At 41.8% G+C, this 18,123-nt stretch overlaps 1 protein-coding gene across 5 annotated transcripts in view; it reads left to right on the forward strand.

Moving 5' to 3' along the window:
• Positions 1-18,123, forward strand: part of SCHIP1 (schwannomin interacting protein 1) — a 489,092-nt gene that overhangs the window by 373,208 nt on the left and 97,761 nt on the right. The gene's annotated exons all lie outside the window — the stretch shown is intronic.

The following is an 18,123-nucleotide window of genomic DNA, read 5'->3' on the forward strand; positions in this document are numbered from 1 at the left end:
TCTCTCTTTCCCCCAGCTTTCTGAGAGAATTGCAGTCTCTTTCTTTGTTCAGCCAAGGGACCTGACTTGGCCTTGAGGGTCAGGGAACAAGGAGGAATGGGTGGGGGGGCAAATGCTTGGTGGGGGGGAGGAAGTGTGGAGCCGCTTCCTGTTTCTTATCAGGGGAACACCTGGATGCATTCAGAGAAGCCAGACAGAGTGGGTGGCATCAAAGGAGGGGGAGGAGATAAAGTCAGCTGGAATGCAAGTCAAGCCCATGCATGCCCCAGTGGGGAATCTGCTCTCCGGAAAAAGAGTTTTTACCACTAGGATGCCTGTTTTCCGCTGGGTTATTTTTTTAAAGACAGGGCAGTGTTTGTTTTTCCAAATATCCACCTTGGCTTATTAGAGAGGCACAGTTTCAGTCTAGCTGGTGTGAGTGCTAACATCACAATGTGCTTTGTCATTTGGTCCTTTGCCTTGGGCTGTGACTTGCGAATCCCGGAGCCTCTGGCTTCCAGAGATTGGGTGCATTGCACTTTGGCTTTAGGGCAGGTGGATAAGTAACTTCATTTTGCTGTGCAATTAGCATAGTTGCTTCTAGCAAGGGAAGGGCAAGAAGAGGGAATTTGTTTTCATTTCCCTTCCAATAGATCAAAGCTGGGGGGAAACATCTCTTCAGTGTCATTGTTATGTCTGCTTTTAACAGAAGCTTTTCTTTTCCCTCAGCTTCCACAGTATTCCCCCCCCCCAATCATCTCCCACTAGGTAGACTATATTTCAGAAGTCTGTTTATGTTTCAAAATCTAGTCCTTAGTAGATCATGTGTAAAGCCAGATTAGTACAGCTGTACATCTAAATATTGCCCCTGTTATTCATAAATGCCATGGAAGTTATATTTAGCAATGGGGAGGTGCTAATGACTCTGCATTTTTTGGTGATTTTGTACTTTGGGAGTTTGTGTCAATTTTATCTGCAGGCAAAATAACCGAACCCAGAAGAATTTGTAGAGTTCAAAATGATGCACTGAGATGTCTGATCCTTATTTCCTGCTGGAATAAGAATACCTTGTACAGTTTTGTGGATCAACTGTTTCCAACCAAACTGTTACTGTCGCCATTCACAGTTTAGAAGTCTCTTAGGGAGAAGTTCTAATCAGGTCTTCTCAGAAGCAAGTCCCATTTTTAATAATGGGTCTTGCTCCCATGAAATGGCTAAACATTGCAGCCTTGGCCCAGCTATGATGATAGATTCATTGTCTGCCAGTTCATAAGATAAGGAGGTGTTGGATAATGGACTGGGATGAAAACATCAATTTTTCACTGGTATACTGATTCAGAAATTGAACTCACCATGGTAGTAAAATGGCACTGTGATACTTTCTAGCAACCATAAATGTCTTGTGGTTCTGTGAATAGCTGATCACCGGTCTGTGTTTGAAAGATAGACTTTGGAGGCTTATTGGCGTTCTCAACAATTTACAATGAAAGTTCCGCGTACACCCTATACTGCTACTCCCTTAATTTCTCACTGATATAACTTAGAGAAAACTTTCTTTTCCTAATCCAAACCCCAAGGTTAACTGTCCTTGCTGAGGATGATTCTTCATAGGCAACACTAACGGGTTCACTTAGCCCATGTTGCTTGTGTCGTCATTTGCATGGTGGGTGCAGGGGCCACTTGGGAACGCAGGGATCCCAGTGACAGGAGGTGGCATGGTTCACGTGGGAAACGGTGTGTCTCCCTGCAAACTGCACACCCAAGAATCCCTTCCACCCACTTACTGGCACAACATGGCCACCTAGAAAATCCACTCTAATGGTGGGTGCCTAAGGAGTGGGAATAGGATGCTTCCTGCTTGCCGTAGTTTGCACAAGCAACAAGAATCTTCTGAAACCCGGGCTGAAGAAAAAAAGTTGCTAATTTAGCAACTTTTATTTAACCCAGGTTTGGGCAAATGTAACAGGTTAGTTCTGTGGGAACTTCTCCCCCATAACACTTTTAAAAAGGGCCTGAACTTGTTATCTTTGGCCTGTGTGAAATCACCCAGAGAGTTAATCTGTTCAAAAACTAACCATGATGCAAGACATTCACATGGCTGCACCACCACAGGTGGCTATACCACCCCAGACTGCACATGAGGATACCTTGCTTGAAAACACGTGCAGCCACATGGTGATTGGGACGCTTGTGAAAATTGAGCTACCACTAAGTCAAACCAGACAAAACGGTTTGTTTTAAGAAGATGCCAGCCACAGATGCAGGTGAAACGTCAGGAGAGAATGCTGCTAGAACACGGCCATACAGCCCGGAAACCACACAGCACCCAAGTGATTCTGGCCGTGAAAGCCTTCGACATTACATAGTTTGTTTTAAGCTGTGCATTTAACTTTTTAAATGTAAAAAACACTTTCAAAACCATCAGTTCCAAAATCTAAAGTAGTAAAGTCATACAAGGAAACTGAACTGCATTCTGTTCCTGAACCATAGAGATTGTCTTGAAATCCAGCCCACACGTGAATATCCTGAGAGTTATTTGCACATGCCCTGTATTCATGGATGTCATTCAGTGAAAACTTGTCTTCATGAAAAAAATACTGTGTCTTGAGGTGAGATGAGGTGATATTGCATAGTGTTTCTTCTGGTGGTTGATCTGTGCTAGCAGTGGCTGCTTCAGAAAGGCAAGTTCTGACTTGATTTTACAGTTATTGAGTGGTGAAGCTTTCATATATGAATTCACTTTTACTACGTGACTGGAAGCCCCTGGTAAGAACAAATTCCTGGGGAAGGGGCAGTTTTGAGAGTGCAGGTTTGATGTGATGTGAAATCATGAAGAAACTCTTGGGATTTTGCGATGAGGCAAAAATGATCCTTTTCCCCCCCTTACGTTGGAGATCCAACCTGAGCATGTCTTTGACCAGCTATATGACCATTGTGGAAGGAGAGCATGAGTGTTGCAGGGACTATTGAGCACAAAAGTAGAATTACTGCCAATGAGAAATCAAGTGATATGGTGTCAGAAGTGGACATCTGAGTTTGACCTTGTCCTCAAGGGCAGTGTTTTAGTATGATGGGGAGAGCAGAATGGAATATAGGAAATATTCTGCAACAATGTCTTTCTATACTGTTGTGTATGGGCAGTGGCTGTTTTCAGCCTTCTTTCATTATAAAGCTTGATCATTCTCTTTGTCACATTTGCACGTTTTGTGCTGCTGCTTGTGCACACACAGCTGGTCACAGATAGTGCTGTGGCATTTCTGCATGTTTTCAGAGTGCATCTCTTCAGCATGTATGAGTACCAAGAGATACTGCTGCTTTCTGTGTGCACGTGAGCACATTTGATGTGGTGTGGCACATCTGGGGTGCTTCTTCATGTGTTAGTAAGAATGTCATTATATGAGTTTTCCTGTGATGCATTTAGGGTGGGTGAGGGAGGGGGCTGGGCAGAGGCTTTGTCAAATTTCCATTCCTTCATTTGGCTCATCTTCTCTACTGATCTACTTTGCATCTCTTTTGAAATTGGTGTCATGTTTATTTGATTTATAATCTGTGGTCACAGTGGAGTATATGCCAGAGTTTGTCCTTAGTCACCGTTTTAATGTTAGCTCTCCTTCCTCAAGGTAGCCCTGTGGTGCACTCTGAAAGGTACAGATCTCATCACCCCTGGTAGTCTGAAGATTGCTGGTTTGTAAAAGGCTTTAAATTATTGTTATATCAATATAGCTGATATAGAAGTTATATCAATATTGTAGCCCCTTCCCAAAAAATAATCTTCCTGAAATGAAAGGGGCAAAGCAATTCCCTGCACCATATGCTGTTGAAAAAGGGGGCTATGTCCTAGAGCTGATATTCTCTTCCTGTCCCCTCCCCTCCCCCACACATACACATACACACCAGAGTAGTTTGTGTACTCCAACACATGCCAGCTGGGTGACCGTGGGCTAGTCACAGTTCTTCAGAGCTCTCTCAGCCCCACCCACCTCACAGGGTGTTTGTTGTGAGTAGGGGAGGAAAAGGAGATTTTAAGTCCCCTTGAGTCTCCTTACAGGAGAGAAAAGGGAAATATAAATCCAAACTCTTCATCTATAGTCATGATTCAAAGAGTTATTGGATGCATTGTGTTGAATGAGATAGTAGACTGAAATGCTGCAGGCTTTGGTCCCAAATTCTGAAAAAAATAAATTAATGTATGAGTAGTTGAAGGGAGGACTGGTTTCTCTTTTTTAAACATGACTCCATATCTGACAGAAAGCTGCCAAGCTGTAAGTGACCAGCCCATGCAGGGACACTTCACCATCGCATCTACATAGACTGTGCTTCTACTTAGCCCAGCCTGTCTGTTCACCTGTCCTCTTGAATCCCTGCATGGCTGCTCCATACCACTTGATGTTAGGTGCAAGACAGGTGGGTTCAAACTGCAAGGGAAAGAACTTGTCTCTTCTAGTCATCACTTTGAACAGAAACGAGGCTTCCTTCTGGTTGGGGTGTGAATGTGGAAGAAAGTATGAGTAAAAGTTAAAGCATGTCTGGGGCTTGTCTTGTATGAATAAATGAAAAATTATCTTAGGTGTGTTTGTGTGCTTGTATGTGTTTCATTTCCTCAGGTTTTTTAAAATGATATTTAACATACGTATGATGCCAGAACTGTTGGCTTGACTTACTCACTTTAGTTATTTGTTCAGTGTGAGTATTTGGATACCTTGGATTCTCAGACTACCCTTGCAAGTAGTCTCCGCCTCATTGTGCATTCACAATCTGTGATGTGGGGGAGAATGTTTTATATAATTTCCCTAAATGCTGAAGTCTTTGATAGTACGTGGCATACACGTGTGATTCAGACATCACCATATTCTGGTGCATATTATTTTTGGAACGAACTCTCTCTGGCTTCAGCTGAAAGATTTAGATCTTGTTTTATTATTTTAACTGCCCACAAGGTCTTTAGTGATGTATTTTAATTAGTCAGTCTTTAAACACTACAAATGACTGTGTAAAATCTCTTGTGATTATAAAATTAAATTAGGCAACCTTGGCATATCTTTTTATGCCAGCTTCCTTGGTGAGATTCCAGGTTTCCTTTCTCCTACACTGCAACCTGGGAAGTAAATTTAAATTTATCACTTCAGCTGATGGGTATTGAAACTGTGTGGAGTGCAAAAGGGAAAGATGCTTCAAAACATGCAGATCTTCAGAGTGTCACAAGGTTTTGAGTCCAGTGAAGGACATTGCTTTTTGTTCTGTGTTTCATTTTTCAGAATTCCCGCTTTGGTCTTTTAGAGAAGTGGTGTAAACAGCTCTTTAGAGAATACTGCTATTGTTTTGCTGGATCATGCCAAAGGTTTGCCTAGTTCATTTGTTTTGTTTCCAGCAGTAATCAGTTGGATGCTTCTGGAAGTTTATTTTACTTATTCTATTTTAAACCTTTCTATCCTGCCTTTCCGCCCAAGGCCGTGATGCACATGGAAATATCAGTATATTAAAACAACATTTTAAATTAGAAGTCTACACAAAATATTTTAACAATTCAATAAAGCATATAAACACACTTAACAGCACACACAGGAGGGCTAATAACAGTTAGTGGGGGATGGCAAACAAAACAAGAAGTATTGTCGAACGCTTCCATGGCCAGCATCACTGGGATGTTGTGTGGTTTCTGGGCTATATGGCCGTGTTCTCGTAGCATTTTCTCCTGACGTTTTGCCTGCATCTGTGGCTGGCATCTTCAGAGGATCTGATGGTTGGAAAGGAAAGGAAGTGGAGTATATATACCTGTGAGTGAAGGTCTGTGGGTGAGGGCATCTGAATAGGAGTGGCCTGGCAACTGAGTAACAATGAAGTTGTTACTCACATGCTACACATCATTGTTACTCAGTTGCCAGGCCACTCCTATTCAGATGCCCTCACCCACTGACCTTCACTCACAGGTATATATACTCCACTTCCTTTCCTTTCCAACTATCAGATCCTCTGAAGATGCCATCCACAGATGCAGGCAAAACGTCAGGAGAAAATGCTGTTAGAACACAGCCATACAGTCCGGAAACCACACAACAAAACAAGAAGTCTTCACTCAATGGCAGAAGGCAACAATAGAGGGAGATAGAATCGCTCTGGGGAGGGAGTGCCTAAATTTCAGCACCACAACCAAGAAGTTTCTCTCTCAGGTTGCCACCCGTCTAGCTTCAGATGGCAGTGGTACCCAAAGCAGGGCATGTAATGATCCAGAATGGAAAAGAAAATACTTACAGGAGTAGGTAGTTCATAAGGTATGCTGGTCCTAAACGGTTTTAAAGTCAATACCAGCACTTTGAATTGGACTCAGAAGCAAATTAGAAACCATTGTAAGTAGAGCAAGGGGAGATGTGATCCCAATGACTGAATCTTGTCAACATTCTGGTGGCAGCATCCTGTACCAACTGTAGCTTCTGGTCAGTCTTCAAGGGCAGCCTCACATAAAACACATGAAAGTAATCTAATCTAGATTTTACCAGGATATGCACCACAGTGACAAGATCTTTCCCACCCAGGAAGGGCTGAAGTTTTTGAAAGGCACTGGTGCCATCTATTTATCCAACAAGAGGCCCAGGTCCTGGCGTACCCCTAAACAAGAGGCCCAGGTCTTGGCGTACCCCTATAAACCTGCTTCTTGAATGGGAGTGTGACCCCCATCTATAACAGCTGAGTTCCTGAGTTAGTCTGCACCACCATCACCAGTATCACCTCCAGTATTATTAGGATTACGTTTCAATTTGTTAGCCCTCATGCAAACCAAAAATGCCCCCTAGCTGCAGTTCATAATTTCTACAGCTTCCCTGGGATCTTCTGCTCACACGTTTGCTTGGCTGTTTTTACCAGCTCTGGAAAAGTTACTGCTGCCAACCTGCATATCTCTCCTGTGTAACTATATGGATAGCTGGAGGAGAGATGACGTCATCATCACAAGAGTATTTCCTATCTTGGCCTTTTGCTCCACTTGTGAACTTCGTAGAAGCATTAATTCATTGTCATGTTTTCCTTTTCCTGCTGATGTGCATGCTATGGAGGAGATGAAAGAGAAGGTGTTGGTTGATGTTGTCTGTGGGCATCTTCCCACTGTTCCTCATACATTTATGAATAACCTGAATCTTCTCTGAGTAATGCTGGCTCAGGCTGTCTTCACGCTAGAAACTTGTAAACTCAAGTCAGGGAAAGTATTAACAGTTTTTCCAGCCATCTGCTATGCCGGTACAGCACAACGGCTGTAAATGAGTCCCACTCTTGTCCTTTATGCTTGCCCCACCATTGCAAGCGGCTTTTCCGTGGGGCCATTCCAGATTTTTTTTAAAATAACAGCCTGGAAGATAGAAAACATAAGCTCCCCCCAACCTTCTTTCACATGGTAGTCCCTTATGTATTGGTGCCCCATGTCCTTCTTTTTCAAAGGCAGAATCTCATTCATTTGGAATCTCATTCACAGAATTTCCAGCATCCCAGAATTGTGATCTGAGAAATGTCAGGTTGAAATCTCACATTAGCTCCCCAGGCGTGAACACGAGGGTCACTCTAGCAGCCATCCGTAAAGGGAAATTGTAAGAATTGCTGAAAGAACGGATGCCATCCAGTTGAAAAGTATGCAGTATAAATGCTAATGTGCTTCTTCAATAAAAATGGAAGTATTGAAACTGCACTGCTTCCTGTAAGGTATTTTATGTAAAGTTTGATTTCTTAGCAATGTGAAGTACTGTAATGGTAGTCCTTGAACTAAAGAAGCAAATGTTGGTTGGTGGCACACAAAGCAGCAAATTGGGCAGTCCTCAGTTATACCTGTTATTTCCTTTTATATGGTACAAGTGAATTGGATACCCTTCTTTGCCACCTGTGCTAGAAGAAGATTGTAGCTCTTCTTGTCCCTTTGGCAAGATTCCTTTGGCCCTTTAATCTGTTTCTCCTACAATTGCAGCATGCTGCCTCCAGACAAGCAATTCCTTTTTGTTGAGCTACAACATATAAATCACCTGGAGGAGGAATTTTTGAATGGTAGATTTGTTAGTACGGTTTCGGCTTCTGTATTTCCCTCTGCTTGTACATGCCCAAAATATTTGGTGTAAGCGGGTAGCATTGCCATACTTTGGAATTATCTAATTTTGTAACTGAACTGGAAGATGCCCAGTTTGGGGTTTTTTAGAAGCTTCAATTAATAAATATTATAATATGTTAAATTAGTTCAAAGATTCTTTGAACCCTGAAGCAAAAAAATCTGACGTAGTTAATTGTACGTTTAATTAAAAGGCATCCCCTTTTGAAAGCAATCAGTCACAAGTTGTACCCAAAGAAAAATAACTGCAAATTAACATTAAATATGTTTTGGGGAAACTGGCCTTGTAAACAGCTTTGCATAAAGGAAATAAAAACGGTAATTATTGGTCTGCTTGAGTTGTATTTTATCCCTAATTGGCATGCAGTGGTTTGTAGCAGTACAGCTAGCTCGGTTTTTCAATTGAGCTGGAGATGTGTTACATTGAACCATCAAAATCACTAGTCATAGTTTTTTGTTATTATAATTGTGATGTTTGAGTAATGCTAAATTATGTGGCAGCTTAGCAGGTAAAAAAAGGTTTGCTTGATGTACATGTGTAATCTCCGCTCATTCTAAGGTCATTGTAGGACCAGAGGAAGAGTGAGCTGGAATGCCGGAAGGCGTAAATATCTGGAGACCAAACCCTAGGATGAAAGGCTGGGAGACTTGGGAATGTTTAGTCTGGAGAAGGAGGGGGGGTGATTCCTCTCAAGTATTTGAAAGGCTGTCACGTAGAGGAGCCAATTGGCCATGCTGGCAGGGGCTGATGGGAATTGCAGTCCATGAACATCTGGAGTGCCATAGGTTGGCCACCCCTGCCCTAGACTGAGCAGGAGGCTGGACTAGATGGTCCATATGGCCCCTTCCAACTCTATGATTCTATAATTCTAACAAAATTAGAATCACATTAGACTCAAAGTTAAGCATGTTTCTTTCAAGGGCCGATAAACAGTGTTCTCTTAAACCCTGCCTCCAAATAGCTTAGGACACCAGCACCGTGGTGGTGAACCTTTGGCACTCCAGATGTTATGGACTACAATCCCCATCAGTTCCTGCCAGCATGGCCAATTGGCCATGCTGGCAGGGGCTGATGGGAATTGTAGTCCATAACATCTGGAGTGCCAAAGGTTCACCACCACTAGCACCTAGCCTAGATCCTGAATGGTTGTAATCCCTGCATGGATGCAGAATTTGGTCCCAGGTTGTGGTGGTTGAAGAACAAGGTTTAGGTGATATCCTAAGCATCCTTAGTTTGTTCCCATACCCAGTCCAGGATAATGTTATTGCAGCAACAACTTTGGTATAACTGGAAAATCCCCCAAGAAGTAATGGAGTACGAAAAGGCTCTCCCAGCCTTCCACTAAGCCTCCAAGTCCAGCACAGATTAAGACGTCAGCTCCCTTGCAGACATGTATACCATTGCACACTCAGCATGAGGTAATGCTGCTATAACACCTCACCTCCACAAATCAAAATTGTCTTTGCTCTTAAACCCTGTTTTAAAATTATAAGGCTTGTAATTGCTACTTAGACTCTTAAAGACTCTGATAAAGCTACCAGTGCGTTAAAAATACATCATTGCAAAATTTTAGTAAGAGGAGCCTATAAATTAAAACAAAATGTATACCTGTACTTACCTGAACAGGGATGGATTTAAATTGACAGCAGAGAGACTAGGCTGCCCCATGCTGCTGAGCTCTCCTGTGCTGTGGGGATTGTAATCACAGGATACATTTTTATAAAAACTGGCGTTCATTTCTGGACCATCTTGGATATTCAGGAGTTGAGAGAATAGGGATTTTGCACAGGCGCAGAGAGGGCAGCTTAAATCACCACAGTGTTTCTGAGCATATGCATAGACTTAAGTGGAGACAAGGTGAGAAGGAACTTTGGAAATGTTCCAGAGATGGCTGTAAAAAGGCTTCCAGGCATGGAAAATGTGGGAGGAAATCAGGAACTTCAAGGCTAAGATAGCCTGAGGGCTTTAGTTCTGCAGAGATAAAGGGGGGAGATGGTCAGTCTGTTTGGAGAATTTGACAGGCTGCGCAAGTTGTTGAAGTGGGTATCGCCCATGCAAAAACCATATTTGATCCTTCCTACCCAGTAAAAACATACTGATATATTTATGTGGAAGTACATATTGAATATTTCTTTGTGTATCTGTGCAGCATGACAAAATTAAAGATGAGAAAGTCATCATCAGACCTTGGTGGTGCCTATAAAACGTGAAACATACTGTGAAGTTCCACCTCATGGGATTTTCAAGGCTAGAGATGAGCAGAGGTTGGTTTATCATTACCTTCCTCGACATAGCAGCCTCAGTGCTGTACATGAAATTGCCATCATCACTGGTCCATTTGGTATTGAAATATGAAACTTTCATATTGAGGTAACCCTGGTTCTAGAGCAGATCTTTTGCAACTTTTGTTAACTCTGGTGGTTCAGAAGAAACTTTATTCCTAACATTTAATGAAAACAAATTTGAGGCAATATCATTCAGGTGATGGGAAACTGCTGCCATTATTTCTTTCTTACAGCCAGCTTTCAAGTTTTTAACTTGCATTAGGAGGAATAGCAAACGTGTCATTGCATGATTTATTATACTTAGGAGTGGGTGTAATAAGATCATCTTATGTGAATAGGAAATTACCCTCTTATCTCTTAGTATCAATAATGTTTCCTGCAAAATCAACATTAGCCTTTAATGGGCTTAGTCTCATTCTTTTCATCATTTCTCCATGGCTGATAATTATAATCAATAGACTTGTTATTTTTTGAAATTGATACATGCGTGAATTACTGAGTACAGGGACATTTAAAAAGAAGGAGTTAGCATGGCAAAAAGGGCTTTTTTCTCAATCTAAGTTTTGCTACAATGATCGTTGCAATGATATAGTGTATAGAGTAGGTTTACACAGCTCTGAAGAGGTGGCATCAAAAGACTCTAAATAGATAATAAACTTGAGATTCAGAAGAAGAAGAAGAGTTTGGATTTATATCCCCCTTTCTCTCCTGTAGGAGACTCAAAGGGGCTTACAATCTCCTTGCCCTTCCCCCCTCACAATAAACACCCTGTGAGGTAGGTGGGGCTGAGAGAGCTCCGGAAAGCTGTGATTAGCCCAAGGTCACCCAGCTGGCATGTGTTGGAGCGCACAGACTAATCTGAATTCCCCAGATAAGTCTCCACATCTCAGGCAGCAGAGCTGGGAATCAAACCCGGTTCCTCCAGATTAGAATGCACCTGCTCTTAACCACTACGCCACTGCTGCTCTAAGCTAAAGATGTTCTTGCTGGCTCATCAGGAGCTAGTCTTTTTCCCTAAGAAAATTTGGGAACTGCTAACTCTTCGTGCAAATGTGGTAGCAAGTCCTGATTTGGCAATGTGAGGTTGATTCTTCAAATAGATCCTGAGAAGTCTGAGGAATCTCTGCCCCTTCTCTTTCCTTTGGTGCAGTTAGATTTGGTTAATTTCTTCAGAGCTAAGTGATAGTTGAGTTGCTTTCACATTAACACAAACCATTGTTGACCAGGCTGCAAACTCTGGTTTGTGCTTTATCAGCAGACCAGGATTACAGTGTGTGACTTGTTTTCAGTTAACAATCCTTGGCTACATCCGCATATCCCTGGATATATTTCTTATTGTTACACATTTGCAACTGTGTTGTGGACAAGACAATCCAAAATGATTGCTACAGTGTGACGGGAGTGCAGTATCTAGTGAGGTGTGGGTTCAGCCCTGCTTGGTATGGTAAAAAGAAACCATGGTTTCCTTATTCAGATGTTACAAGTTATCCACAGTTAAGCAGATGCTGACTGATTTATAACACAACCAGGGGAGGAAGCATGAGGAACAGAGTTTTCATGAGCAACCCTAAAGTTCCCCCACATAGTGCTGAGACGAGGTTTCCCAATGTTTCTGAAGCCAACCAGTCCCCCCTGTTATACTTGGGATCTGCTTGCTTGGTATGTACATAACTGAGGCCCCTTCCGCACACTCAAAATAATGCGTTTTCGAACCACTTTCACAACTGCTTGCAAGTGGATTTTGCCATTCCGCACAGCTTCAAAGAGCACTGAAAGCAGTTTGAAAGTGCATTATTCTGCATGTGCGGAATGAGCCTAAGTTTATAAGCATTATTTACAAACAAACCTCTTGCATGTTAAAATCCAAGCTATTCTTCAAGGCCCATCAGAATTTTCACGGGTTGCATAAGAATCCAGTTGAAAGACACCACTGACTTTTCTTTAGAAGAATGTGGCGCTGACATTGCAGCAACTGAAAACATGAGAAAATAAAAATATATGTTGTTAAATTTGATCTTGAAAAAGCAAAATATTACCCAACTTCTGCTTCTGAACATGATGACCTGGTTTAAAATAACGAACCGGGACATTTCTTGTCGGCACATTGAATGGGTATCTTCAGAGCCAAATCACGATTCTCTTGGTTTCTTGTTCTATTCATATTAATTTATAAGATCTCTTCCCCCTTTTTAATTATCAAAGGGAATGGAGTACAAAGGAGGAGTGCCTGCCAGTATTATTTAACCACCATAAGGACAAGGACTTTGTCTTCAAGACAAAACATCCCACTGACAAGCATACAGCATGGCAGTACAGAAGGATAGGTATTGAAGGGGGTCCTCTTTATGTCTGATGTTAAGAACACAAGAAGAGTCCCACTGAATCAGACCAGATGATGCTCATAACATATTCTTTTAACCTGCTTTTGTGGTCTGCCTCTAGCCTGAAGGCTGTCTTTTCAATATCAGTTTAGGCTGCTTTATATTTTGATGTTGTTTTTATGGGCTGGCTTGTTTTTATGGTCAGTTTTAGGATTCATGGCTTCTTTCTTTTTATGATTATATTGTTTTTACTTCCTGAACTCTCTCAACTAGGTTTGTATTGAGGCAGCATACATATTTTCTAAATAAATAATTAGCAGGTCTATCTGGTTTTTTAAAAAATTTACTATAAGTACCCTTCAAATTAAAATTACAAGCTCATACTCCATTCCCAGCATAAGCTACAGCTAAGATTTCATTTCACTCTTGCTTGCCAACCATAAAGGAATGCAGTCATTAGCCTTGTATTGGATTGTAATGACTGATGTGACGTAATGGAGGATACACAGCTTACTTCTCTTGCGGTAAGCTGTAGCACGAAGGTGTACTTTGGCCACTTTTCACCTGTTCAAAGGTTGGATGAGGCTGGCTGTCTTAAGAAGTTTGTTGTTCAGCAACGCCACTTTCTGCTGCGAAACCCATGGAAGCTTGTATGCCGAAGTGTTGCAGGTTGTGATTGGCTCATTTAATTTTGCACACACAGGCTTTCACCATCACAAGTTCATCCTGTGGTACATTAACTAAATTTTTGTTATAAATGGCTGAGCATGGCCGCCTAAACATATTTAGACAATCGTCTATTGATGATGCAGTATGGCAGCAAATCAGTTGACTACACTTCATCTTCGGTGGGTAAGTGACAATTTCATATAGTTCGTAGCAAAAAGATTGTGCTTTGAAGGATGGCTTGATAAAACAATTTGAGTTGCATCTATAATGTCATCTAAATGTAGTTTGTGATGGAGAAAGCTGCTACACTTATCGCTGAAATAACTGAAGAGAAAGTAGCTATGCATTACATTAAAACTGGAATCTATTTTGCAAGCAAAATATGATTAATCTGCAGTCTGTTTTCTGCAAGTAGACTGTAGGTGTCCTTTATACCCCATGCCAGTAACTGTAAAAACTCCCACTTGCTTTAATGGTTTCTCACTGTGTTCTCTCTAGTCTCTGGCAGACAACAGCTTTATTTTATGTGTAATCTGAGATGATTTTTACACTTGCGTGCCTTGAGTGGAGAAGGATCAGATAACTCTTGTTAAAACAACATTGTGGAATCAAAAACAAAAAAAAGCATACAGTGTTGCTGTGATGTGTTTATACCATAAAAATACATTTCAGTTTGGAGTGTAAGCTTTTTGAAACACCATGATGGCTAAGTTGAGTTTCAACTGCTGTATAAGTTGATGAGATTCTTGGAGGTCAAAGCCCATATAATTGTTCCCTTATTTACCTGGATTAGTGAAATCATCTTTGCTCAGGTTAAATGTGTGATTGAGAGCCATGTAAATAGATTACCTGAGGGACTGTTTCTGAAAGGCATTGAAAGTGGGAGTAATGTTTAGAAGTGAAAGAATCATCAAAGCTACTACTGAATATAGTTGATGTGTGTCATTAAAGGGTGGCTTGAACTTGCCTTTTTTGGGCAAGATGATTGACAAGACAGTGGTGAGTTGGTTCCAGTAATCCTTGGATGGGATGGTTTTTCTGGACCTATACTAGTTAGGGTTCAGGGTAGCCTTGAGACAGGCAGCATTGGTTGCTCTGGACACTTAGCTATATCTGTTAGAGGGCCAGCCAAGTACCATCCTGGAAAATCTGGCTAGATGTCTGGAGGCTGAGGTGAGGTGGTTAAATCAGAGTTGGCTGAGACTAAATCCAGCAAAGATAGAGAACTGTGGTGGGGGATTCAGACTGGGGAGTTCAGCTTTCCACTCTGGATGGAGTTCAGGTGAATTAATCTCTCTCTGTCAGGAGTTTAGGAGTGATTCTGGAGGCTTCTTTCTCTTTAGAGGCCCAGGTTATGAAGACAGTCAGGTCAGCATTTTTCTGTCTCTGACAGGCACAACAGTTGATCCTTTACCTGACCCATACTGACCTAGCCACAATGATCCAAACAACAGTTGCCTCAAGACTACTGTAATTCACTCTATGCATGGCTACCCCAAGACTGCTCCAGAAACTACAGTTGGTCCAAATTCAGCAGCGTGGGTCCTAATAGAGGCCCCATATGGAGTTCCAGATTGAATTCTGGATCAGGTTCAAGGTGTTCATTTTGAGCATTAAAGCCCTAAACAGCCTGGGATCATTATAACTTCAGGACCTCATCTTCCGGTATACCCTTCAGAGAGCTTTGCACTCATCAAATTCCAACTTGTTAGTGCACTCAACAAATTCCAACTCTGACCCAAAACATATCCGGCTGTCCTCAACCAGAACCTGGGCCTTTTCAGCCTAAATTTCAACATTTTTACATGCTGCTTTGAATGGTGCTAGAGAGGCAATGTAGTATCGAAGTATGAAAACTATTGTCGAAATATATGTTCTGGGCCTAAATGAGCTTACAGTTCAGAGTTTGACAGCAGGGAAGAATAAAGGAAAGCGGAAGAATGGTGGGGCAATAGAAAGAAGGGGTGGGAGGCCAATAAATTTGTATGCACTTAAGCTTTGTTATGGTTGTGGATGGAGACACAGGAGGGAGGCGACATTAAGGAAACATTTCTCAGATTGATTTTGAGAGATTTGAACAGCGGTTGCACCCTGTAAGTGTCCTAAGAAGCAGTTCTAAGCACATTGCATTCTGTGTTTTGTTTTGTTGTTTTTTAATTGGTGATTTCCATAGCTAAAATGATCAGGATTTATAATACTTTCAGCTGGCATATATGTAGTACGGAGTGATTATTTTTATTGTTGAACACAAACAGACATCTGGTATGGAATCTACTTTTAGTGTTGCAACAATATAATAGCATACACAGCACCTGCCATAATATAAAATGATCCAGTACAGCCTTCTTAACAATCATTTGTAAACTGGGAGTAGTCTAATGAAAATGTAGTTTCAGTGAAGCATGAAGCCTCTTCCATATGTAGCAATCAGCAGTGAAAATGCCAGGCCAGTCTTGTATTGGGAATAATTGCATGTCCGGAGCAAACAGGTTAACTGCTACTGACAAAGCCTGTAAATAATAAATATGATTCACCATGGCGAAAATCCTTAGGGTACCTAGCATAACATGATAAAATAAATATTACAAACAGGAAAGCTGCATGGCCCATATACAGATAGGGAAGGTTTTTCAAAGCAGCTACACTAGCTAAACCTTTCTTGAAATTTTGAGTGAGGGCAGACCTGACATTTTAAGAAAGATGGGGACATTTTGCTGTTGCGACCCACAAAGAGAGAGAGAGAGAATGTGTTCATCCTGCTGACTTTGCCACGGGGCGGGGGAATAGGTTATGCGGGTTTTGGAATGGTTCAAGCTGAAAAGGAGGAAAGATGACTCTTCCTCTGAACAAGAAGTACATGAAGATAAGAACATAAGAACATAAGAGCAAGCCAGCTGGATCAGACCAGAGTCCATCTAGTCCAGCTCTCTGCTACTCGCAGTGGCCCACCAGGTGCCTTTGGGAGCTCACATGCAGGAGGTGAAAGTAATGGCCTCCTGCGGCTGTTGCTCCCGAGCACCTGGACTGTTAAGGCATTTGCAATCTCAAATCAAAGAGGATCAAGATTGGTAGCCATAAATCGACTTCTCCTCCATAAATCTGTCCAAGCCCTTTTTAAAGCTATCCAGGTTAGTGGCCATCACCACCTCCTGTGGCAGCATATTCCAAATACCAATCACACGTTGCGTGAAGAAGTGTTTCCTTTTATTAGTCCTAATTCTTCCCCCCAGCATTTTCAATGAGTGCCCCCTGGTTCTAGTATTGTGAGAAAGAGAGAAAAATTTCTCTCTGTCAACATTTTCTACCCCATTGTGGTGATTGTGGTGGCCATTGTAGATAAACTGTCTGTAAAGCGTAAGGACCCAGATTTTTTTTAAACTGTTTTATTGATCAAGGTGGTTAATAACCGAACAGATGTGGGGGAACACTTGAGAGCAACACCTTTAACAGGGGGTATGTTTTCAGCCAGCAAGTCAGAATTTACACACAAAACCACATGTAGCTTGACCTCTTGCCTGTACCTTTCCATAGAAACAGGTACATCATATGTACCCATTTCATTTATCTATGTCTGGCAATATTCAGACATATTTGTGTTTGATTCAAGCTTTTCTGAGAACTGCTAAGTGTGTTATTTTTGCGCAAGACTTTTTTTTTTATAAAAACAGAATTTTTGCTACTTGAGTCTAGAGTGTTCAGAAGTTTGTAATCCTGAATTCTTTGTATCCCTTCCACATAAAATCACACCTGTGCAATCCTACATAAATACAGTGCTACTTCATCTGTAGTTTTGTTATTAAAGTGTTTGATTCCCCAAAACAAGTATCTCGTGTAGTTAGGAAAAGTGAAGTGCACCAGTTTCTTGGTTAGAGAGGGGCTGCATTTATATATGTCAACAGTATCTTCTCTAATGAGTGTGTTACTCGTTTTTGATAAAAATATGGTGTTGGGTTTTGTTGATGTCTCTTTAGATTAACATTTTCTCTGAAGAGATGCAAGTAGTATAAATGGAGTCTGGCACAGGTTTTACACTCATAATAATCTTGGCAATGTTAGGCTGAATTTGCATCTCCTCTGTCCAGATTCAATGCAGTCTGCTATATACAGCATGCTGGCTCAGAAGCAGTTCAACTAATCACAAACTAATATCAACAACCTCAGAGTAGCCAAGGAAGAACTTTTCCTTATTTAACTTTCCTTCACTATTAGACTCTATCAGACTGCCAGCCAATGTTTCATTGCATATCTGTATCTATCTATCCTGTCACAAAAATATGCATTAAGTCATTCCCTGCTCTTAAATATGGAGCTCACGCATCTCCTTAGGGGTTTTCCCCACTGACAGAGTTGAACTGGTTCTACCTAGGTTCACCTCAGTGAATCCCCACTGCCACCAAGCTCAACATTGTTTTGTCTCAGTCCCCCCCTCCCCTCAGAACTGCGACATCCTTGTCGCTGTAATGAACTACACTTTTCTGCCAGAACAAGGTTGATACCACTTCAAAGCTTCGAAGTGGGGAAGCATCGAAACGACACCTCATCCGTTCAACCAATCACGAGCCGCTTTTGTGGCATGTGCAGAACGGGAGAGTCGTGGCGGGCAGAAAGTGCATGTAACTGTAAACTGTAAAAAAAACACACCCCTGTTTCCCGCCGTAACACAAGCGCCAATCACGATTGAGGAGTGAAATAGGCACCAAGATGATCCCGCCCACTTAGCTCGGTTCCAGGGGGCCAACTCAGTTGCTGTGGGGACAGCCTGGAATCACCCTCCACTGAAGGGAACCGAGT

The sequence above is a fragment of the Sphaerodactylus townsendi genome, linkage group LG08 (genome assembly GCF_021028975.2).
Source record: "Sphaerodactylus townsendi isolate TG3544 linkage group LG08, MPM_Stown_v2.3, whole genome shotgun sequence".
Classification (NCBI taxonomy): domain Eukaryota; kingdom Metazoa; phylum Chordata; class Lepidosauria; order Squamata; family Sphaerodactylidae; genus Sphaerodactylus; species Sphaerodactylus townsendi.